The sequence below is a fragment of the Gopherus flavomarginatus genome, chromosome 16 (assembly GCF_025201925.1).
Source record: "Gopherus flavomarginatus isolate rGopFla2 chromosome 16, rGopFla2.mat.asm, whole genome shotgun sequence".
NCBI lineage: Eukaryota > Metazoa > Chordata > Testudines > Testudinidae > Gopherus > Gopherus flavomarginatus.
In genome coordinates this window covers 17138197-17159372 of record NC_066632.1, presented here as the reverse complement: position 1 = coordinate 17159372, position 21176 = coordinate 17138197, and the positions used below count along the sequence as shown (strand labels likewise).

The 21176-nt window shown below is 41.9% G+C and overlaps 1 protein-coding gene across 5 annotated transcripts in view; it reads left to right on the top strand.

Moving 5' to 3' along the window:
- Nucleotides 1–21176, top strand: part of BRD4 (bromodomain containing 4) — a 205781-nt gene that overhangs the window by 52228 nt on the left and 132377 nt on the right. For 3 of the 5 annotated variants that reach the window (XM_050925767.1, XM_050925768.1, XM_050925772.1), the window contains one exon: nt 12989–13083. The exons of 1 other annotated variant lie outside the window; for it this stretch is intronic. The gene's annotated coding sequence lies outside the window, so the exon portion shown is untranslated. Of the gene's footprint in view, nt 1–12988; nt 13090–16555; nt 16663–21176 lie in introns of those variants that run through there. One more of the 5 variants, XM_050925771.1, reaches the window with a different exon arrangement.

The window sequence follows — 21176 nt, the reverse complement described above, 5'->3', positions numbered from 1 at the left end:
GCATAGAAAGGACGTAGCGAAACTGTAAAGGATCCAGAGGCAAGTGACAAATGATCAAAGGGATGAAATGTAAGCCATTTGAGCAAAGGCTGAAAGAACGGGGTGTGTTTAGTTTGGAAAAGACAGATTGCATTCTCAAATGGAGTGTCTGTTCCAGCTACCACAAGGCAAGCTCTGAGAGCGACCTTCATTCTCTAGACTAGTACAGCACTTCTTTTTAGGACAACAAGGTTCTCTGGACAAAAGATGGGCATATTTTATGACACAGTGTCTGCTTTTTGTTATTGGTTTTGACTGACTCAGGATTAGCTGGCCTTGTAAATTAAGGCAGTGATTATAACAATCTTCCATGCAACTAAAGCAAGAATTGGAAACCACAAACACTTGTATGTAAGGAGGTACCAACCCGAATAAGGTCTTTCAGTTCTCTCATTTTGACGTTAAACGTGGAAGGAAATTCTCTTAAGGGTGAGGAGTTGGATAGTAGATCACTGTGCTGAAGGTAATGTCCCTATAAAGGGCTTGTCTGTGCTTAAAATACTACAGCGTCAGAGCTGCAGCACTTCAGCCTAGGCACTACCTATGCCAGTGGGAGGGATTCTCCTGTCAGTGTAGATAATCTACCTCCCTGAGAGGCGGTAGCTAAGTCGACCGAGGAATTCTTCCATCAACCTTAAGCTATTGATGCAGGGACTTAGGTCCACTTAACTGCGCCACTGAGCGACATGGTTTTTTTTTTCACACCCCTGAGCGACATGGTTATGCCGACCTGATTTTCCAGTGTAAACAAGGGCTAATATGCTTGTACCCCGATATAACACGAATTCGGATATAACGTGGTAAAGCAGCGCTCCAGGGGGGCGGGGCTGCACACTCCAGCGGATCAAAGCAAGTTCACTATAACATGCTTTCACCTATAATGCGGTAAGATTTTTTGGCTCCCAAGGACAGCATTATATTGGGGTAGAGGTGTACTAGTGTGTTGTAATATTTCTTTCAGACTCTGCTATTCTGTTTCAAGTTCTGTGCATTCGCACTTACAACTTCTGAGGCTGTGCATTGTGTCTAGTACATTTAATTGTGTAACTGTGAATAGCCATTCTTGCTCCAAGAAACACAGGGAGTTCTTAAAAGTTACCTGAGGTTATGTCTACGCTGGCAAGTTTCTGCGCAACAAGTTATACCACTTCTATTAACCCGCTGTTGCGTGTTCCTTGTGACAGTGGAGCACATCCACATTAGTAGCTCTTGTAATGGCAGAGTGCATTGTGGTAGCTATCCCACTGTGCAACTGGCTGCAGGATGCTTTGGAATGGGTTTGCAGGGCCTCATGGGGCAGGCACAGCATCACATGATGCAGGTTTTCTAATCCCATTGTTCCATGGGCATCCTACTACGTTGCCAGCTGCTTTTCAACTGAAGTGGGGTGGAGGGAGAGTGTGTGGTGGTGTCTGTGTGTGTATGGAAGAGGGAGAAAGACTGTATGTTTTGGGGGCAGTGTGTATGTCAGTATCCTAAGAACATAAGAACGGCCGTACCGGGTCACACCAAAGGTCCATCTAGCCCAGTAACTTGTGTACCGATAGTGGCCAATGCCAGGTGCCCCAGAGGAAGTGAACCTAACAGGTTATGATCAAGTGATCTCTCTCCTGCCATCCATCTCCACCCTCTGACAAACAGAGTCTAGGGACACCATTCCTTACCCATCCTGGCTAGTATCCATTAATGGAGATAACCTCCATGAATTTATCCAGTTCTCTTTTAAACGCTGTTATAGTCCTAGCCTTCATGACCTCCTCAGGCAAGGGATTCCAGAAGTTGACTGTGCGCTGTGTGAAGAAGATCTTTCTTTTATTTGTTTTAAACCTGCCTATTAATTTCATTTGGTGGCCCCTAGTCCTTATATTATGGGAATAAGTAAATAATTTTTCCTTATCTACTTTCTCCACACCACTCATAATTTTATATACCTCTATCATATCCCCCCCCTTAGTCTCCTCTTTTCCAAGCTGAAAAGTCCTAGCCTCTTTAATCTCTCCTCATATGGGACCTTTTCCAAACCCCTAATCATTTTAGTTGCCCTTCTCTGAACCTTTTCTAGTGCCAATATATCTCTTTTGAGATGAGGAGATCACATCTGTACGCAGTATTCAAGATGTGGGTCTACCATCGATTTATATAAGGACAATAATATAGTCTGTTTCTTATTCTTTTTCCCTCTTTTATTGATTCCTAACACCCTGTTTGCTTTTTTGACCGCCTCTGCACACTGCATGGACCTCTTCAGAGAACGATCCATGATGACTTTTTCTTGATTCGTTGTAGCTAAATTAGCCCCCATCATATTTTATGTATAGTTGGAGCTATTTTTTCCAATATACATTACTTTACATTTATCCACTTTAAATTTCATTTGCCATTTTGTTGCCCAGTCACTTAGTTTTGTGAGATCTTTTTGAAGTTCTTCACAGTCTGCTTTGGTCTTAACTATCTTGAGCAGTTTAGTATCATCTGCAAACTTTATCTTGTAAATTCAGACAGCGGCAGGAAGCAACCAGTCCTGAGGCAGAGGAAGAGGGACACCCAATCAGCCCCCATCTCTCTCCCCAGCTCTTAGCACAGCAAAGCGCACACACTCACTCATGCCTTCTTGTGTGTTCAACAGCATGAGCATTCCAAATTAAGTTTGCTTTTGGCTGTCAGAAACGGAGCTTTGAAAGGGGAGGTGCACGTGTCTCCAGGGCTGCGGAGTTCAGAACAATGAGCAGAGTAGCCACTTGAGGGACTATGGGATATTTCCGGAGGCCAATTGAATGCTTTCTGCACTGTAATGTGTTTACGCTGCCAATGCTGTGCTGGAGCCTCTACACTTTAAGGCTTATGATGGAGCTGGCGTTTTTGCAACGCTGCAACTGAGGAGGTTCTGCACACTAAGTGGCTTGGCAGTGTGTACACCTCAGGAGTTACACTGCAGAACGCTGCTTTACTGTGAAGTAACTTGCCAGCGTAGACAAGGCCTTAGGGTTAGAAGGGACTGCAAGGGTCATCTAGTGAAGTCTAACCCCCTGCCAAGATGCAGGATTTGTTGTGTCTAAACCATTACAGATGGCTCTCCAGCCTCCTTTTGAAAACCTCCAGAAGCTTCCACAACCTCCCACGGCAATCTGTTCCAGTGTCCTACTGTTTTTACAGTTAAGAAGTTTTTCCTGAGATTTGTTTCCTTGAGGCAACAAATTAGTCTCCTTGTGGTATTTGAGTCAGATCATAGTGTAGGATAATATGCAGAGCTCCTTTGTTGTAGTTCTTTGTGGAGTAGCAGGATTAGCTTGCTGGGAGAATAGAAAGGAGCTCATGAAACAGAAAGGAGTGATTTAATCTACATGACCTGCAGGTAATTCAGTGGTGACTCTTATGCTGTATAAATCTATGTCTGGATGGGAAGTTCTATGCTTGGAAATAGTTAAATTAGACCTTCTTTGTTGGGGAATGTATATAGTCTGGCTAGTGTTTCTGCTCGGATTGTGATGTCCTGTGTGTGTTTACACCTGATTAGTTTTCAGAGTGGTAGCTGTGTTAGTCTATTTCAGCAAAAACAACGAGGAGTCCTTGTGGCACCTTAGAGACTAACACATTTATTTAGGCGTAAACTTTTGTGGGCTAAAACCCACTTCATCAGATGCATGGAGTGAAAAATACAGTAAGCAGTATATGTATCACAGCAAATGGAAAAGATGAGAGTTGCCTTACCAAGTGGGGGGTCAGTGAATATAGTGAGAAGGAATCAGTTGTTCTCTGTGTAGTGATGTGGGAGGAGGCGGAAAGCTCCATAAGGTCAGTTGAACGACGCAAATTGTTCTGTAAGAGAGAAACAGTTACATTTAAAACATTATTTAGGAGATCGTGTAGGATACTAGCACTATTAAACACTTTCTTGACAAATGAACTTTTTTCAGGTGTGCTTGGTTATCAAAGCTCTCTGTGGAAAATAGAATATAATTAGTGTAATACAGATCATTATATGGCTCTGAAGGAGGTTATTAAAATTTCAATTGTTTGTTGTTTTGCTATTTTACTATATTTTATTACTACTATTTTACTATATAAACTAGAAAGCCATAATGAAGCCACTCTTGGGTCAGGTGTGATCCACAGTTCTTTAATTTGGCCTAATGCCTTAATCTTTATGAAGTAGCTTGCAGAGACTACAGGTCCTATTGTGTTGGACCATGCGATCTAAGCAGACCACCTGTAGCTTGAACAAACGTGGAGCATTACATGCTGGGAACTAAAATCTGTTTTGTCTCTCTATTAATAAACATTGTGTAATCAGCCTCATTTTAAGCAAACCCTGGGCTCCTATTGAAGTTGCCAATGCAGCCTACAGTTGTCCAAAGAATGAGTTCCAGTATAACATCTTTAACATAAATTGCTACGGTAACACTAATTTCTGACTTCAAAGGATATTCCACTTAAACCTTGCTAAACAGTTTTATTTTAGTTAATAATTAAAAAAAAAATCAGGATACCGCTTTATTTACTGTTCACATTTGTTGCAGTTAAATAATGAAGACTGCCAAATTCTGTTTAATTATTATTCATAGTGGTCTTAGGCAAGGTCTTCATAAGAAACTTTTGTTGATCTAGTAATGATAGCAAGGGGTGTGAGTTTTTTTGCAAAATCTTTCAAACAGTATGCATTTTAATACAACCATATGTAAAGGTACACATCTTGGAACAGAAAAAGTAGGCCATACTTACAGGACTGGAGATTCTAATCTGGAAAGCAATGACTCTACCACGACACACAAGTCCTTTTCAATCAGTTGAACATGAGCTTGCAGTATGAAGCTATGGCTAGTAAGACTAAAGCAATCTATGGATGCATAAACAGGAATCTCTAGTAGGAATAGAGATTATGCTGCCCTTTTTTGGCACTGCTGTGACAGCTGCTGAAATCTTGTGTCCAGTTTTGGTGATACACTTCAAAGAAGTATGTTGATAAATTGGAGAGTGTTCAGAGAAGAGCCACGAGAATGATTTATAGGATTGGAAAAAATGCCTTATAGTGAGAGACTCAAGGAACTCAAACTAGTTTGCTTAAGAAAAAGGTTTAAGGGGTGATCAGTCTGAGGAACAAATATTTAATAATGACTTATCAGTCTAGCAGACAAAGGTATAACAAGATCCATTGTTTGGAAGGTGAAGGTGGAGATATTCAGACTGGAGATAAAGTGTGGATTTTTAACAATGAGAGTAGTTAATCATTGGACGAATATACTTGGGGTTGTGCTGGATTCTCCGCACTGGCAATTTTAAAATCAAGATTGGATGTTTTCTTATAGATCTACACTAGTTCAAAGAGGATATATTTCAGAGAAGTTCTACACTCTATACTAGTAAGTACTGGTGGACATGCAGTTATACTGACCTAAAAATGCCTTACCAGTAAAGCTCATTTTGCTCAAGGAACTGGGAAAAGCTATACAAATGAAAGCAAAATACTTCTTACCAATATAACCTATGTATATGCTAGGAAGGTTTGTCAATACAACTATATTGAAACTTTTTCTAGTGTAGACTTTGGCCTTACTTTCTGATTCTTGGTGTGAAATATTTTTTAAACATTGCAGAGGATTAATTTTGTTTAAAAACATTTAGAAGTTTAAAATCATGGAAACAATCTGATTAGTCTTACATTTTTCTTAATAAAAACTGAGGCTCACTTTTTCCAACCTGAGCATGCTTTTGCCTTTTCTTTGCCAACCCTTTCACCCTATATTTCTGCTCAAGCCCTAACTTTAATATACATTTTATTCATGGGGTTTAAAATATTAGGACTGAATTCCCACATGCCCTTCCCCCATTAGTTACGAACAATGTTAAACTCAAAATTGACACATCCTGTTTTGAGAGAATCTGCTCTTGCTATTTATTCTCCTGCTAAATTGCAATTTTACATTTGACATACTGAGGCTCACTGTGTCTGACTTCCCCTCTCCTTTCTGTTATACCCACAGCTGTTGTATCGTTTCTTCAATTAGTTCATAAACTCTTTGATGCAGAGACTACTGTACAATACCTAGCATGATTGGGCTGATGCTTATTTGTGTCCCAAGTGCTGCTGGTACTGTTCTTATGAAACGAAGTATCTTGTTTTTCAAGTAACTGTTCAGTGCAGAATAATGGAGGGTTACAGAATATAATAATGAGGAAAACCCTAAACTAATACCACAGTATGACTGAGAATTTAAACTAGTCGGGTATTAACATGGCTACCAGTCTTTCAAATTGTGTAGGTGTTAGAGGCATATTAAAATATTTTAGGGACAGATGGATTGAGAACAAGAGGGGAAAAAATTGAAATGTTACTACTGGTAATGAAATGGAAACAAATGTATTTTGTCCATGAAATCAAGGTCATTTGTGTTTTCTTTGACTGTTTTCTTCTACCTTCTGTTTTAAAAAGTCTGTTTAGCATACTCCTCCCCCACTGTGTGCCTCACCCCAGAAAAGTTAAATAGCTCTTAAAGGAATCCATTTGAAGCAAGTAACAGAGTCCTATCAGTAGACAGCCTCTTATAAAAGACCTTGTCATGCAGGGACCACAGATGTGAAAGAATCCTCTTAATTCTTACATAGTACATTAAAGGCTTTAATGACTGTCACTGACTCTGAGTTAAGTCAGCAAAAACTGTTTTTACAAAACAAATGGGTTACTGGAAATATGACAGTAATCTTAATGTGAGTGAATGGTGTAGCATTTCATTTAATCAGTTAAGTAAATTGTGATTGTGAGCACTATATTAATATATATATCAGAGGGATAGCTGTGTTAGTCTGGATCTGTAAAAGGTGACAGAGTCCTGTGGCACCTTATAGACTAACAAACGTATTGGAGCATAAGCTTTTGTGGTTACTACCCACTTCGTCAGATGCAGCTATATTAATATATGCAATTTATAGAATCAGTGAAATAAGCTTATTAATGGGAGGAATTCTTGCAACTTAGCACTTTCTAATATTCTGTGAAATGTTTCTCTGTTGCAGCTTTTATGGTCAATAGAAGAACCAAATGTAGCTGAAAGAATAATTCTGTGGTTTAGTTTTTAGTCAGGCAGGTGGTAACCACTGGGGAGAGTCAGCAGGTTCAAAGAACGAGGAATATTTGTGGCAACTTAGAGACTAACAAATTTATTTGAGCATAAGCTTTCGTGGGCTAAAACCCACTTCGTCGGATCCATGCAGTGAAAATACAGTAGGAAGATTATACATACACAGAGAACATGAAATGGATGGATGTTGCCATACCAGCTATAAAGAGACTAATCAATTAATTAATGCTTAATGACTTCTTTGTTTCGGTCTTCACTGAGAAGTCTGAAGGAATGTCTAATATAGTGAATGCTTACGGGAAGAGGGTAGGTTTAGAAGATATAATAAAAAAAGAGCAAGTAAAAAATCACTTAGAAAAGTTAGATGCCTGCAAGTCACCAGGGCCTGATGAAATGCATCCTAGAATACTCAAGGAGTTAATAGAAGAGGTATCTGAGCCTCTAGCTATTATCTTTGGGAAATCATGGGAGACGGGGGATATTCTAGAGGACTGGAAGGGGGCAAATGTAGTGCCCATCTATAAAAAGGGAAATAAAAACAGCCCAGGAAACTACAGACCAGTTAGTTTAACTTCTGTGCCAGGGAAACTAATGGAGCAGGTAATTAAAGAAATCATCTGCAAACACTTGGAAGGTGGTAAGGTGATAGGGAATAGCCAGCATGGATTTGTAAAGAACAAATCGTGTCAAACTAATCTGATAGCGTTCTTTGATAGGATAACGAGCCTTGTGGATAAGGGAGAAGCAGTGGATTTGATATACCTAGACTTTAGTAAGGCATTTGATACGGTCTCGCATGATATTCTTCTAGATAAACTAGGAAAGTACAATTTAGATGGGGCTACTATAAGGTGGGTGCATAACTGGCTGGATAACCGTACTCAGAGAGTAGTTGTTAATGGCTCCCAATCCTGCTGGAAAGGTATAACAAGTGGGGTTCCGCAGGGGTCTGTTTTGGGACCGGTTCTGTTCAATATCTTCATCAACGATTTAGATGTTGGCATAGAAAGTACGTTTATTAAGTTTGCGGACGATACCAAACTGGGAGGGATTGCAACTGCTTTGGAGGACAGGGTCAAAATTCAAAATGATCTGGACAAATTGGAGAAATGGTCTGAGGTAAACAGGATGAAGTTCAATAAAGATAAATGCAAAGTGCTCCACTTAGGAAGGAACAAAATCAGTTTCACACATACAGAATGGAAAGAGACTGTCTAGGAAGGAGTATGGCAGAAAGAGATCTAGGGGTCATAGTAGACCACAAGCTTAATATGAGTCAACAGTGTGATACTGTTGCAAAAAAAGCAAACGTGATTCTGGGATGCATTAACAGGTGTGTTGTAAACAAGACACGAGAAGTCATTCTTCCGCTTTACTCTGCGCTGGTCAGGCCTCAGCTGGAGTATTGTGTCCAGTTCTGGGCACCGCATTTCAAGAAAGATGTGGAGAAATTGGAGAGGGTCCAGAGAAGAGCAACAAGAATGATTAAAGATCTTGAGAACATGACCTATGAAGGAAGGCTGAAGGAATTGGGTTTGTTTAGTTTGGAAAAGAGAAGACTGAGAGGGGACATGATAGCAGTTTTCAGGTATCTAAAAGGGTGTCATCAGGAGGAGGGAGAAAACTTGTTCACTTTAGCTTCCAATGATAGAACAAGAAGCAATGGGCTTAAACTGCAGCAAGGGAGATTTAGGTTGGACATTAGGAAAAAGTTTCTAACTGTCAGGGTAGTTAAACACCAGAATAGATTGCCTAGGGAAGTTGTGGAATCTCCATCTCTGGAGATATTTAAGAGTAGGTTAGATAAATGTCTATCAGGGATGGTCTAGACAATATTTGGTCCTGCCATGAGGGCAGGGGACTGGACTCGATGACCTCTCGAGGTCCCTTCCAGTCCTAGAGTCTATGAATCTATGAATTAAGGTGGGCTATTATCAGCAGGAGAAAAAAAAAAACGTTTGTAGTGATAGTCAGGATGGCCCATTTCCAACAGTTGACAAGGAAGTGTGAGTAACAGTAGGGGAAAAATTAGCATGGGGAAATAGTTTTTACTTTGAGAGTGGATGAGTCATTATACAATCTTTATTCAAGCCTAATTTAATGGGGTCCAGTTTACAAATTAATTCCAATTCTGCAGTTTCTCGTTGGAGTCTGGTTTTGAACTTTTTTCGTTGGAGAACTGCAACTTTTAGGTCTGTAATTGAGTGACTAGGGATGTTGAAGTGTTCTCCGACAGGTTTTTGAATGTTATAATTCTTGAGGTCTGATTTGTGTTCATCATTGGCACCATCCTGCAAGGATAAGTGTATTGGTCCATCGATACTGTAACTCCACCTTTTGCAATAACACTTCAGGTATCAAAAGGACTTATTGGTGGTTGCCGAACCAGATGCTCCATTGCTGGCAGGTACTGTGTGTGTCTTGGTCTCCAGACCCTAATACATCCCTGGTACCATTGCCTCCCTTTTCAGTTGGAGCTCCTCCATTACAGGAAGAATAGGACAATGATGAAGACCTCCCTTCAGTACTATCATTTTCTGTTTAGGATTCTTCTACTTTCCCATATATGAATCCCCTTTCCTCCTCATTTCTTCTGAGAGCAATCCTGGATTCCACTCCCTTTTCCCTATGGTCTATAGAAATCTACAAAATGACTGGTGTGGAGAAAGTAAATAAGGAAGTACTATTTACTACTTCTCATAACACAAGAACTGGGGGTCACTAAATGAAATTAATAGAAAGCAGGTTTAAAACAAATAAAAGGAAGTATTTTTTCACACAATGCATGGTCAACCTGTGGAGCTCCTTGCCAGAGGATGTTGTGAAGGCCAAGACTATAACAGGGTTCAGAAAATAACTAAATAAGTTCAGGGAGGGTAGGTCCATCAATGGCTAATAGCCAGGATGGGCAGGGATGTTGTCTCTGACCTCTGTTTGCCAGAAGCTGGGAATGGGCGACGGGGTGGATCACTTGATGATTACCTGTTTTGTTCATTCCGTCTGGGGCACCTGGCATTGGCCACTATCGGAAGACAGGTTACTGGGCTAGATGGACCTTTGGTCTGACTCAGTTGTTCTTGTGGATTCCACTTTATTCCCCCTATGGTTCTCGGTGGCCATATTGGGTTTCCTGGACAACATATTGCCAGTATTTTCCAGGGCCCTGACCTTCTTGTGTTGAGGTGATAGGGAGACTCAAGCTGCTTCTCCTCAGCAACAGGAGGAAATGTTCAAGAAACTTGAGCGGATAAAGTAGCTACTCCTCAGAGTACCATCTTGTTGTCTTCACTGGATAAGCTGGTAACACCGCCTCCTCTGTCTATAGTTGATGATTTTTGGCAGTTTTAAGACCTCTTTAAATGTGTGGTAGACTCTCTACATATAGCTCTTGAAGAGGTCAAAGAATCGTAACACAAGCTGCTGGATATTCACTCTGACGCCATCCAGGGTTGGCAAACCCTGGTTACAGTAACATCCATGCTGTAAGAGATCCAATAAAAGTATTATGTTCCTATCAATCTACTGGAATTCTTTGAGGGGGTCAACAAGCATGCGGACAAAGGAGATCCAGTGGATATAGCGTATTTAGATTTTCAGAAAGCCTTTGACAAGGTCCGTCACCAAAGGCTCTTTAACAAAATAAGCAGTCATGGAATAAGATGGAAGGTTCTCTCATGGATTGGTAACTGGTTAAAAGATAGGAATCAAAGGGGAAGAATACATGGTCAGTTTTTCAGAATGGAGAGAGATAAATACTGGTGTCTCCAGGGGATCTGTATTGGGTCCAGTCCTATTTTACATATTCATAAATCTGGAAAAAGGGGTAAACAGTGAGGTGGCAAAATTTGCAGTTGATACAAAACTATTCAAGATAGTTAAGTCCCAGGCGCGCTGCAAAGAGCTACAAAAGGATCTCACAAAACTGGGTAACAAAATGGCAGATGAAATTTAATATTGATATATGTAAAGCAGTGCACATTGGAAAACATAATCCTACTTTTACATGTACAATGATGGGGTCCAAATTACTTGTTACCACTCAAAAAAGAGATCTTGGAATCATTTGTGGATTCTGAAATCATCCACTGAACGTGCAGTGGCAGTCAAAAAAGAGAACAGAATGTTGAGAATCATCAAGAAAGGGATAAATAACAAGACAGAAAATATAGTATCTCTATGTAAATCCATGGTATGCCCACACCTTGAATACTGTGTGCAGATGTGGTCACCCCATTTCCTAAAAGATATTGGAAAAGGTTCTAGAAAAGGGCAACAAAAATAATTGGGGTATTGAATGGCTTCTTTATGAGGAGAGATTAATAAGATTGGGACTTTTCCTCTTGGAAAAGAGGCGACTACAGGGGGATGTGATAGAGATCTATAAAATCATGAGTGATATAGAGAAAGTAAATAAGGAAGTGTTATTTACTCCTCATAATACAAGAACAAGGGGGCCACCAAATGAAATTAATAGGTATCAAGTGTAAAACAAACACAAAGTATTTTTTCATGCAGCGCGTTGTCAGCCTCTGGAACTCCTTGCCAGACGATATTGTGAAAGCCAGTACTATAACATGGTTCAAAAGGGAGCTAGATAGATTCATAGAATATCAGGGTTGCAAGGGACGTCAGGAGGTCATCTAGTCCAACCCCCTGCTTAAAGCAGGACCAATTCCCAACTAAATCATCCCAGCTGGGGCTTCATCTTAGTTTAATCTAGTGACTACCGCTTCCCAGTTTTGACTTAAATGTGAATTAAAATCACATACCAGCATCTTTGGAACCTGCTTATCTCCATTTGTTCCTATTTAAAGATGGTCTGGTTCTAACTTCCAAGATTTTCTTTCTTTGAGAATTCAGTTGCAAATGAAGGATGGACTTTTTAGAAGAGACAGTCTGAAAGGATATTCATAGTTCAATCCAGCAGTTAGATGGTGAAGTATGCCATAATATGTTGGAATGGAGCATGTAACTGCTGGTAGAAAGTAATTTTTCATTGGGGAAGCACACATTTTGTGCTCTGCTTTATCAGACAACTGAAAAGCACCATGAACAATGTTGTAGATGCCTGTTATGCTTTCCTCTGACATTTGTTAAATAGCAATGTTTTAAATAATTTTTTATATGTCTTGGGAAGGGGAAGTTGATATGCAAGTTGTAAACATAAGTAGGATGGCCGATGACTCTAAAATGGAGTAGTAACTTCTTTTAATAAAATTGTCTTCCAGGATGTATTTTTCGTAAGAATGTCTTGCATTGCATTGCATTGCATTGCAATGTCTGACAAAAGTTGACCATAAGATTAAATTAAGAAGTCTGTCCAGGTCTGTGATACCCTTCATTGTTGACAGTTGTATTGCAAGTGGCCTATACAATTTCTTTTTTCCACCTGGGTTTCACTGTTGTCAATATCAATACCATTTCCAGCTGATGAAGGACATGACTTTACTTGTTTTAATTCCTAACTTGTGTTCACTCTCGTCATGAAATTACAAAGAGAATAGGCTTCAAAAAATAACTAAATAAATTCATGGAGGATAAGTCTATCAATGGCTATTAGCCAGGATGGGCAGGGATGGTGTCCCTAACCTCTGTTTGCCAGAAGCTGGGAATGAGCAATAGGGAATGGATTACCTGTTCCGTTCATTTTCTCTGGGACACCTGGTATTGGCCACTGTCAGAAGACAGGATACGGGGCTAGGCGACCTTTGGTCTGACCCAGTATGGCCGTTCTTACGTTCACTTTGTGTGTCTTGGAGTACAGTTTTAAATAGACCTCTAAAGGGCATGGCACAGGTCCTGGGATGGAGAAACTTAATTTCGCCTGTGATCTTTAGGTCTAATACTAATGTAATATACACCTTTTTTTCATGCAGATCTTTCTTCCGATAATAAAAGCTGCAGAAATGAAGGTGAGAGGGTAACAACTGTGAAGGAAAATAGAACACATAAGGGTCATCTCTGCTTCAAGGTAACTGTCATCATACATTTTACTTCCTTGTGAGCCAGGCCATAATATTCAGGATGACATGACCTTCAGACTGGATTTTTTTTCAATTGTGTTTTAGGGCATACAGCATGTCTGCAGGACCTTATGGAGGGTCTCGACTCATACCTTGAGGTTATGGCATAGCAGACTTTTTTTCATGGTAGTGATGGGAAATTAAACCAATTACAACAATCTTCTTTTAATGCGGTTGTGTATAAATCTGAGCTTGTCATATCCTCTCATTGCTGGTTTACACTTAATAGTTAAGTCAACATACTTGCAGTACTCAGGGATGTGAAAAAATAACCAGTGGAAGAATTCTTCAGTTGACGACGCCATTGCCGCTTGGGGAAGTAGATTGCCTACATCAATGGGAAAAACCCCTTCTGTTGTTGTGGGACATACTATGATACTGCAGCGCAGTGGCACTGTACCGCTGTAATACCTGTAGTGTAGACATGGCCTTAGTAACCTTGTGTTCTTCGAGTGCTAGCTCATGTTGATTCCAGTTAGATGTGTGCGCATCATGTGCACAGTCGCTGGAAGGTTTTTCCCCTATTGGTACCCATTGGGTCAGCTCAGGCGCCCCCGGAGTCACACCTTCATGGTGCCGCATATAGGGCCCTGCTGACCCACTGCCTCTCCGTCTTACTGACAGTGACAGTTGTTGGAGTGTTCTCTTTTCTCTTGTTTTTGAACGATCCCCTAGTGTACTCGTCGTTCCTACCTGTAAATAGTTTCAGTAGTTAGTTACTAAATTTTAGTGTAGTGTCGTATTTGAACCCCCTCCTCTTCTTAGTCGGGATTCCCTTCCCCTACCCAGGGCTAGTGCATGCCTCGGTCCCAGGGGTTTAAGCTATATGGAGTCTATCAAAAGCTGATGTCAAAGGCGACCCGCACACGTCCCGCTTAAGGTGCCTGGGGAGTCATAGAATATCAGGGTTGGAAGGGACCTCAGGAGGTCATCTAATCCAACCCCCTGCTCAAAGCGGGACCAATTCCCAACTAAATCATCCCAGCCAGGGCTTTGTCAAGCCTGACCGTAAAAACCTCTAAGGAAGTAGATTCCACCACCTCTCTAGGTAACCCATTCCAGTACTTCACCAACCTCCTAGTGGAAAAGTTTTTCCTATTATCCAACCTAAACCACCTCCACTGCAACTTGAGACCATTACTCCTTGTTCTGTCATCTGGTACCACTGAGAACAGTCTAGATCCATCCTCTTTGGAACCCCCTTTCAGGTAGTTAGTTGAAAGCAGCTATCAAATCCCCCCCTCATTCTTCTCTTCTGCAGACTAAACAATCCCAGTTCCCTCAGCCTCTCCTCCTAAGTCCTGTGCTCCAGCCCCCTAATCATTTTTGTTGCCCTCCGCTTGCCTCTTCCAATTTTTCCGCATCCTTCTTGTAGTGTGGGGCCCAAAACTGGACACAGTACTCCAGATGAGGCCTCACTAATGTTGAATAGAGGGGAATGATCATATCCCTCAATCTGCTGGCAACGCCCTTACTTACACAGCCCAAAATACCGTTAGCCTTCTTGGCAACAAGGGCACACTGTTTACTCCTATCCAGCTTTTCATCCACTGTAACCCCTAGGTCCTTTTCTGCAAAACTGCTGCCTAGCCATTCAGTCCCTAGTCTTTAGCAGAGCATGGGATTCTTCCATCCCAAGTGCAGGACTCTGCTTGTCCTTATTGAACCTCATCAGGTTTCTTTTGGCCCAGTCCTCTAATTTGTCCAGGTCCCTCTGTATCCTATCCCTACCCTCCAGCATATCTACCACTCCTCCCAGTTTAATGTCATCTGCAAAAGGGAAGGAGCTTCAGTGATACTGATAGTGCCAGCCTGGCCCCACCAGTGCTGGTACACCATGCTTGTGGAGCTGTCATTGGACACCCCAATCACCCCACCTTGAGTTCTGGACGTGATCACCCAGCACCACAGCCAGCTCCAGCATCCCAATCTTGAGTCTCTCCATCTCATGGTTTGGAAGCTGCATCGTTAAACCCGGTAGAGCTCACATGCTCAGATTCTGTTAGGGAGGTGCTCCTTGGCAGTAGGAAACCATCCACCAGGGCGACCTACTTGGCCAAGTGGAAGAGATTGTTGATCTGGTGTTCACAGTCGTACCTCTCTAATGCAATCATCAATATCCTTTATCTTGGATTGTCTGCTACATTTAAAGCAGCAGGGCTTGTTGATCTCATCAGTAAAGGTTCACTTGACCACCATTTTGGCATTCCACCCAGGAGTGGCAGACTGCTTGGTCTTCACTAACCTAATGGTGCAATCATTTTCTTAAAGCACTGAACAGGTTATTCCTGCAAGTTCGGCAACCGATCCCTGCATGGGACATTTAATCTGGTGCTTTTGAGGCCAATGGGGCCTCCATTTGAGCCCTTAGCGACATGTTTATTACTCTATCTGTAATGGAAGGTGGCTTTCCTGGTCGCAATAACTTCATGTAGAAGTGTGTCTGACTCAAGGCCCTCACATCTGACCCTCCTTATACCATCTTTTACAAAGACAAAGTGCAGATTCGGCTACACTCAGCCTTTCTCCCTAAAGTTGTGTCTCAATTTCATGCCAATCAAGTCTTTTCCCCTAATCCTCACGCTAACAGCCAAGAGCAGAGGCTCTACTCAGTGGATGTTCAGTGGACATTGGCCTTTTCTATCAAGTGAATGATGCAGTTTCATAAATCAAACCAGCTGTTTGTTGTGGTAGTGGACAGGATGAAGGGCTTCCTGTTGTCCTCTCAAAGGCTATCACCATGGCCCACATCCTGTATCTGAGCATGTTATGATTTGGCAAAGATACCTGCCCTCATGCTGATGGCACATTCTACAAGAGCACAGGCCTCCTTGGCCGCATTCCTGGACCAGGTCCCAATCCAGATCTGTAAAGCAGCGATGTGGTTCTTGGTCCACACTTTTTCTTCTCATTATGCTATTAGCCAGCATGCCAGTGCTTCAATCCAGTGGTTCCATGAACTCTACCTCCTAGGTAAGGCTCGGGAGTCACCTACTTGAAATTGACATGAGCAAGCACTCAAAGAAGAAACAGTTACCTGCCTCTCGTAACTGTTGTTCTTTGAGATGTGTTGCTCATGTCCATTCCAGGACCCACCCACCTTCCCCTCTGTCAGAGCAATCCGGCAAGAAGGAACTGGAAATGCGGCGGGTTGGCAGGGCCCTTTATGTGGCTCCATGAAGGTACCACTCCAAGGGGCACCTGAACTGACCCACCGGGTAGTGCTAAGGGAAAAACCTTTTGCTGACTGTGCACGTGACGCGCGCACACATACTTGGAATGGACATGAGCAGCACAATTCAAAGAACAGTTACAAGAGGTAGGTAATTGGTTTGTTACTTAGTACAAGACTGACTCAATAATATCTATGGTTATAACTTGCACCTCTACTGGCTCTTCCTTAGCAGTCATGTGCCAGAGCCCTAACCCTCTCTGCTAGCCCTACCCAATGCACCTGTTTGACCTTTACATCTTTCTCTCAGTTGCCACGTAATCTGACTTCTTCCTTTGTAGCGGCTGCAATAAAGGTATGTCGCTATATGAAGACCTATGGTAAATAGAAATTTCAATGGAAGTATGTAATAGACTAAAAACATTCCGAAAAGTGTTTTATTAATTATTGAAATGAATAGCAATACAGTATTGTTAGCCTTTTAACTATTGGAAAGCTTGTTTTGTTGCTTATTTAAATGTGACCTGCAAAGAAGAAATTTGGGTTTGTTATTGATCTCAGATGTATAAATGTGGCCTGAAAGGAATATGTGTGTGTGTGAAATTTCTTCTTGGGTTTTTACATTAGCAGTTATTTATTATAAAGGTCTTTACTTCTCTGTTGCTGGAAGATGTTAGAGAACTAGCTTGCTTATGTCTTACCAGAGCCTGAAACCTGAGCCTTTGAAAAGAGAGAGGATTTTTTGTTCAGATAGTTGAATATTCTGGCTTCAGTTTAATGCCTGTTTAACAAACACTTGAAAGAAAAGCTCTCTATGAAAGTGTCAGCATTCTGCCCCATAAAGTAGAGGCTAAGGCAGTGAGCAAAATACGGCCCGCGGGCTGGATCTCGCCCATCAGGTTTTTGGATCCAGCCTGCGTGATTGCCAGCCCTGTGGCGCAGTGGAGCTAAGGCAGGCTCCCTGCCTGCCCTGGCCCTGCACTGCTCCCGGAAGCGGCCAGCACCACGTCTCTGCGGCCCCTGTGGGGGGTGAGGGCAGAGGGCAGCGCACGGAGCCCTCTGCCCCTGCCCCCACAGAGGCTGCAGGGATGTGGTGCTGGCTCCTTCCAGGAGTGACGCGGGGCTGGGGCAGGCAGGGAGCCTTCCTTAGCCCCACTGCGTGCTGCTGCCACCCTGGAGCGGCTCCAGGTAAGCGGCACCGGGCCGGAGCCTGAACCCCACACCCTTCCTGCACCCCAGTCCCCTGCGCTGAGCCCCTTCCTGCACACTGCACCTTCTCCCACACCCTCAATCTCCTGCCCCAGCCCTGCATGCAATTTCCCCAGCCAGATGTGGCCCTCGGGCCAAAAAGTTTGCCCACCCCAGGCTAAGGGCTAGTAGTCTTCACTGCAGAGGCTTTGTGTGGTACAGCTGTGCAGTGGCTATGCAGCATATACTGGCAAAAGGCAAGTATAGTTGTCAGTATAATTAAACTATCTCCCTGAGTGACAGCTGGTGGTTAGAGATGTGTGACTTTTTTTCTCTCCTAACCAATGTAGCTACGCTAGCAAAACTTTGTTGGATAGACTTAGCCTTAGACTTTCCCACTCATGTCCTCCTAGATGCCCAAGAAGAAGAGGGAAAACTAATATTCCTGATATTGCCTGGGTAAAACACGCAGAAAAAGCTTTGGGGGAAAATGGTCTCCTTTGTTCATCCCTAAAGAAGCAGAACGGGACACAATCTACACTTTTTTTTTTTCCCCTTTACAGGTCACCTTTTAATGCTGCCACATAATTTAAATCCAGTGGATTTAAATAGTGCAGAATAATGGGATTATTGCTCTCTTTGAGTTCTGAGTATATTTAATGAGGAACGTGGAAGGCTTCATGGCAGTATATTGTGAAAATCTGTTATGGGGCTCAGGAAAGAGTATAAAAGTATGTGAGATGTGCATAAATGGAAGAATTGTGCTTGCCATGGGCCAGGTGAGAATAACTGGGAACAGTGGGATGAATTGGAATAAAATTAAACTTTTTTAAAAAAAGAAAAACTTCCAAGCAACCAGTCTTGTTAAGGTGGAGTAGGTTCCTTGGGAAAGAGTTGGAAAATGCCATTGCTTAAGATGTTGAAGGTTAGACAAAGCACTGTATAGGGAGCTGCCCTGCATGGGCCAGAGCATGGACAAGGTGAGCTTGAAGGACTTGTCCATGTCATCTAATTCTAAAGTTTCTACCATGATCACAAAGCAGTCTGTATCTCTAGGGGCAAAAGGACTTTGATAAAATGTGAGTAGTAAGCACCTGAATGAGATCTCTGGATATGGAGGAGAAACTATGTAGGTAACCATAGAAGTCAGAGTTTACACATAATTGTGTGAGCAAGGAATAAGGATTCTAATAACAGATTATTGCAGTATGACTATTAAATTTTTTCCAGACAATGCTGTCTTGCTGGTGACATGAATGCTATTCTCACCAGCTGCCTAAATTAGTCAGATGGAAAAGTAATCCTATTTGTGATTCCCCACTGACACAGATTGCATAATTAAAATAGCAAAGATCTGCTGTGAATTTAAATTAGTTGTTTTTGTATTTTGTTTGCGAGTTTTAAAGCTGTATAGTGAGGTGAAATTGCACCGATATTTGCTTAAATGTTATAACTGTTGGACATAAGTGCCAACTCCATGTTGAGTCCATGGTATAAGAATGGATATTTATATAGTCTTAGTAAAAGCAAATTCAGCCCATTCACTTCCTTTTTTGTAAGGGATATTCAAGAAATTGATGAAACCACATAAATTATCATAGCAGTTGGGTCTAATTAAATACTTTGCATCATATAGCTAAGGATATCAAACACATTCCCTTTGGAGTACATATTCATAGATTCCAAGACCAGATGGGACCATTGTGATCATCTAGTCTGACCTTCTGTATAACACATCAGAGAACTTTCCCAAAATAATTCCTAGAGGACATCTTGTAGAAAAGCATCCAGTCTTGATTTAAAAACTGTCAGTGATGGAGAATCCACCATAACTTTTGGTAAGTTGTTCCAATGATTAATCATTCTCACTCTTCAATGCCTTAGTTCCGGTCTCAATTTTTCTAGCTTCAACTTCCGGCCATTGGATCAGACTGCTACAAGCTAGGGACCGAGTGGCTAGGTAGCAGTTCTGCAGAAAAGGACCTAGCGGTTACAGTGGACGAGAAGCTGGATATGAGTCAACAGTATGCCCTTGTTGCGAAGAAAGCTTAACGGCATTTTGGGCTGTATAAATAGGAACATTGCCAGCAGATCGAGTGACATGATCATTCCCCTCTAGTCAGCATTGGTGATACCTCATCTGGAGTACCGTGTCCAGTTTTGGGCCCCAAACTACAAGAAGGATGTGGAAAAATGGGAAAATGTCTAGCAGAGGGCAGCAAAAATGATTAGGGGCCTGGAGCACATGATTAATGAGGAGAGGCTGAGGGAACTGGGATTGTTTAGTCTGCAGAAGAGAAGAATGAGGGGGGATTTGATAGCTGCTTTCAGCTACCTGAAAGGGGGTTCCAAAGAGGATGGATCTAGACTGTTCTCAGTGGTAGCAGATGACAGAACAAGGAGTAATGGTCTCAAGTTGCAGTGGAGGAGGTTTAGGTTGGATAATAGGAAAAACTTTTTTACTAGGAGGGTGGTGAAGCACTGGAATGGGTTACCTAGGGAGATGGTGGATTCTCCTTCCTTAGAGGTTTTTAAGGTCAGGCTTGACAAAGCCCTAGCTAGGATGATCTAGTTGGGGACTAGTCCTGCTTTGAGCAGGGAGTTCGACTAGATGACTTCCTGAGGTCCCTTCCAACCCTGATATTCTATGATCATGTTATATCTTTCTCTGCTAGATTGGAAAGCCCATTATTAAATATTTGTTTCCTCTGTAGGTGTTTATCGACTGTAATCAAGTCACCCCTTAATTTTCTCTTTAAGCTGAATTGTTTGAGCTCCTGGAGTCTTTTAATCATTCCCATGGCTCTTTTCTGAACCCTTTCCAATTTATCAACATTTCTTGAATTGTGGATGCCAGCACTGGATACAAGGTTCCAGCAGCCAAATACACCAGTGCCAAATACAGAGGTAAAATAACCTCTTCTGGAAATTTCCACTACATGCATCCGACAAAGTGGGTATTCACCCACGAAAGCTCATGTTCCAATACATCTGTTAGTATATAAGGTGCCACAGGACTCTTTGCTGCTTTTACAGATCCAGACTAACACGGCTACCCCTCTGATACTCTCTGTTGCTATTCAAGGTTCACGTATTTATGCATCCAAGGATTGCAGTAGCCCTCATGGCCACAGCGTCTCACTGGTAGTTCATGTTCCACTCTATCCAGTATGACCCGCAAATCTTTGAGAGTTGCCGTTTCCCAGGATAGTCCCTACATTCTTTCTTCCTAGTATGTATCCATTTACATTTAACTGTATTAAAATACATGTTATTTGCTTACACCCAGCTTACCAAGTGATCCAGAATGAACTGTGTCAGTCAACTGTCCGCTTCATTTCTCTCCCCCCCGCCCCTTTTGTCTCATTTGCTGGTGATTTTGTTTTCTTCCAGGTCATTAATAAAAATATTAAATAGCATAGGGCCAAGAACCACACCCTGTAGAACCATATTATAAACACCTCTTTGATGATGATTCTCCATCTACAGTTACATTTTGAGACCTGTCAGTTAGCCATCCATTTAATGTGTGCCAAACTAAACAAAATGTTATGTGGTACCAAGTCAAATGCCTTACAGAAGTCTAGATATATTGCATCAACTCTATTACTTTTATCAACCAAAGCTGTATTCTCATAAGAAATCAGTTAGTTTGACAGGATTCATTTTCCATAAAACTGT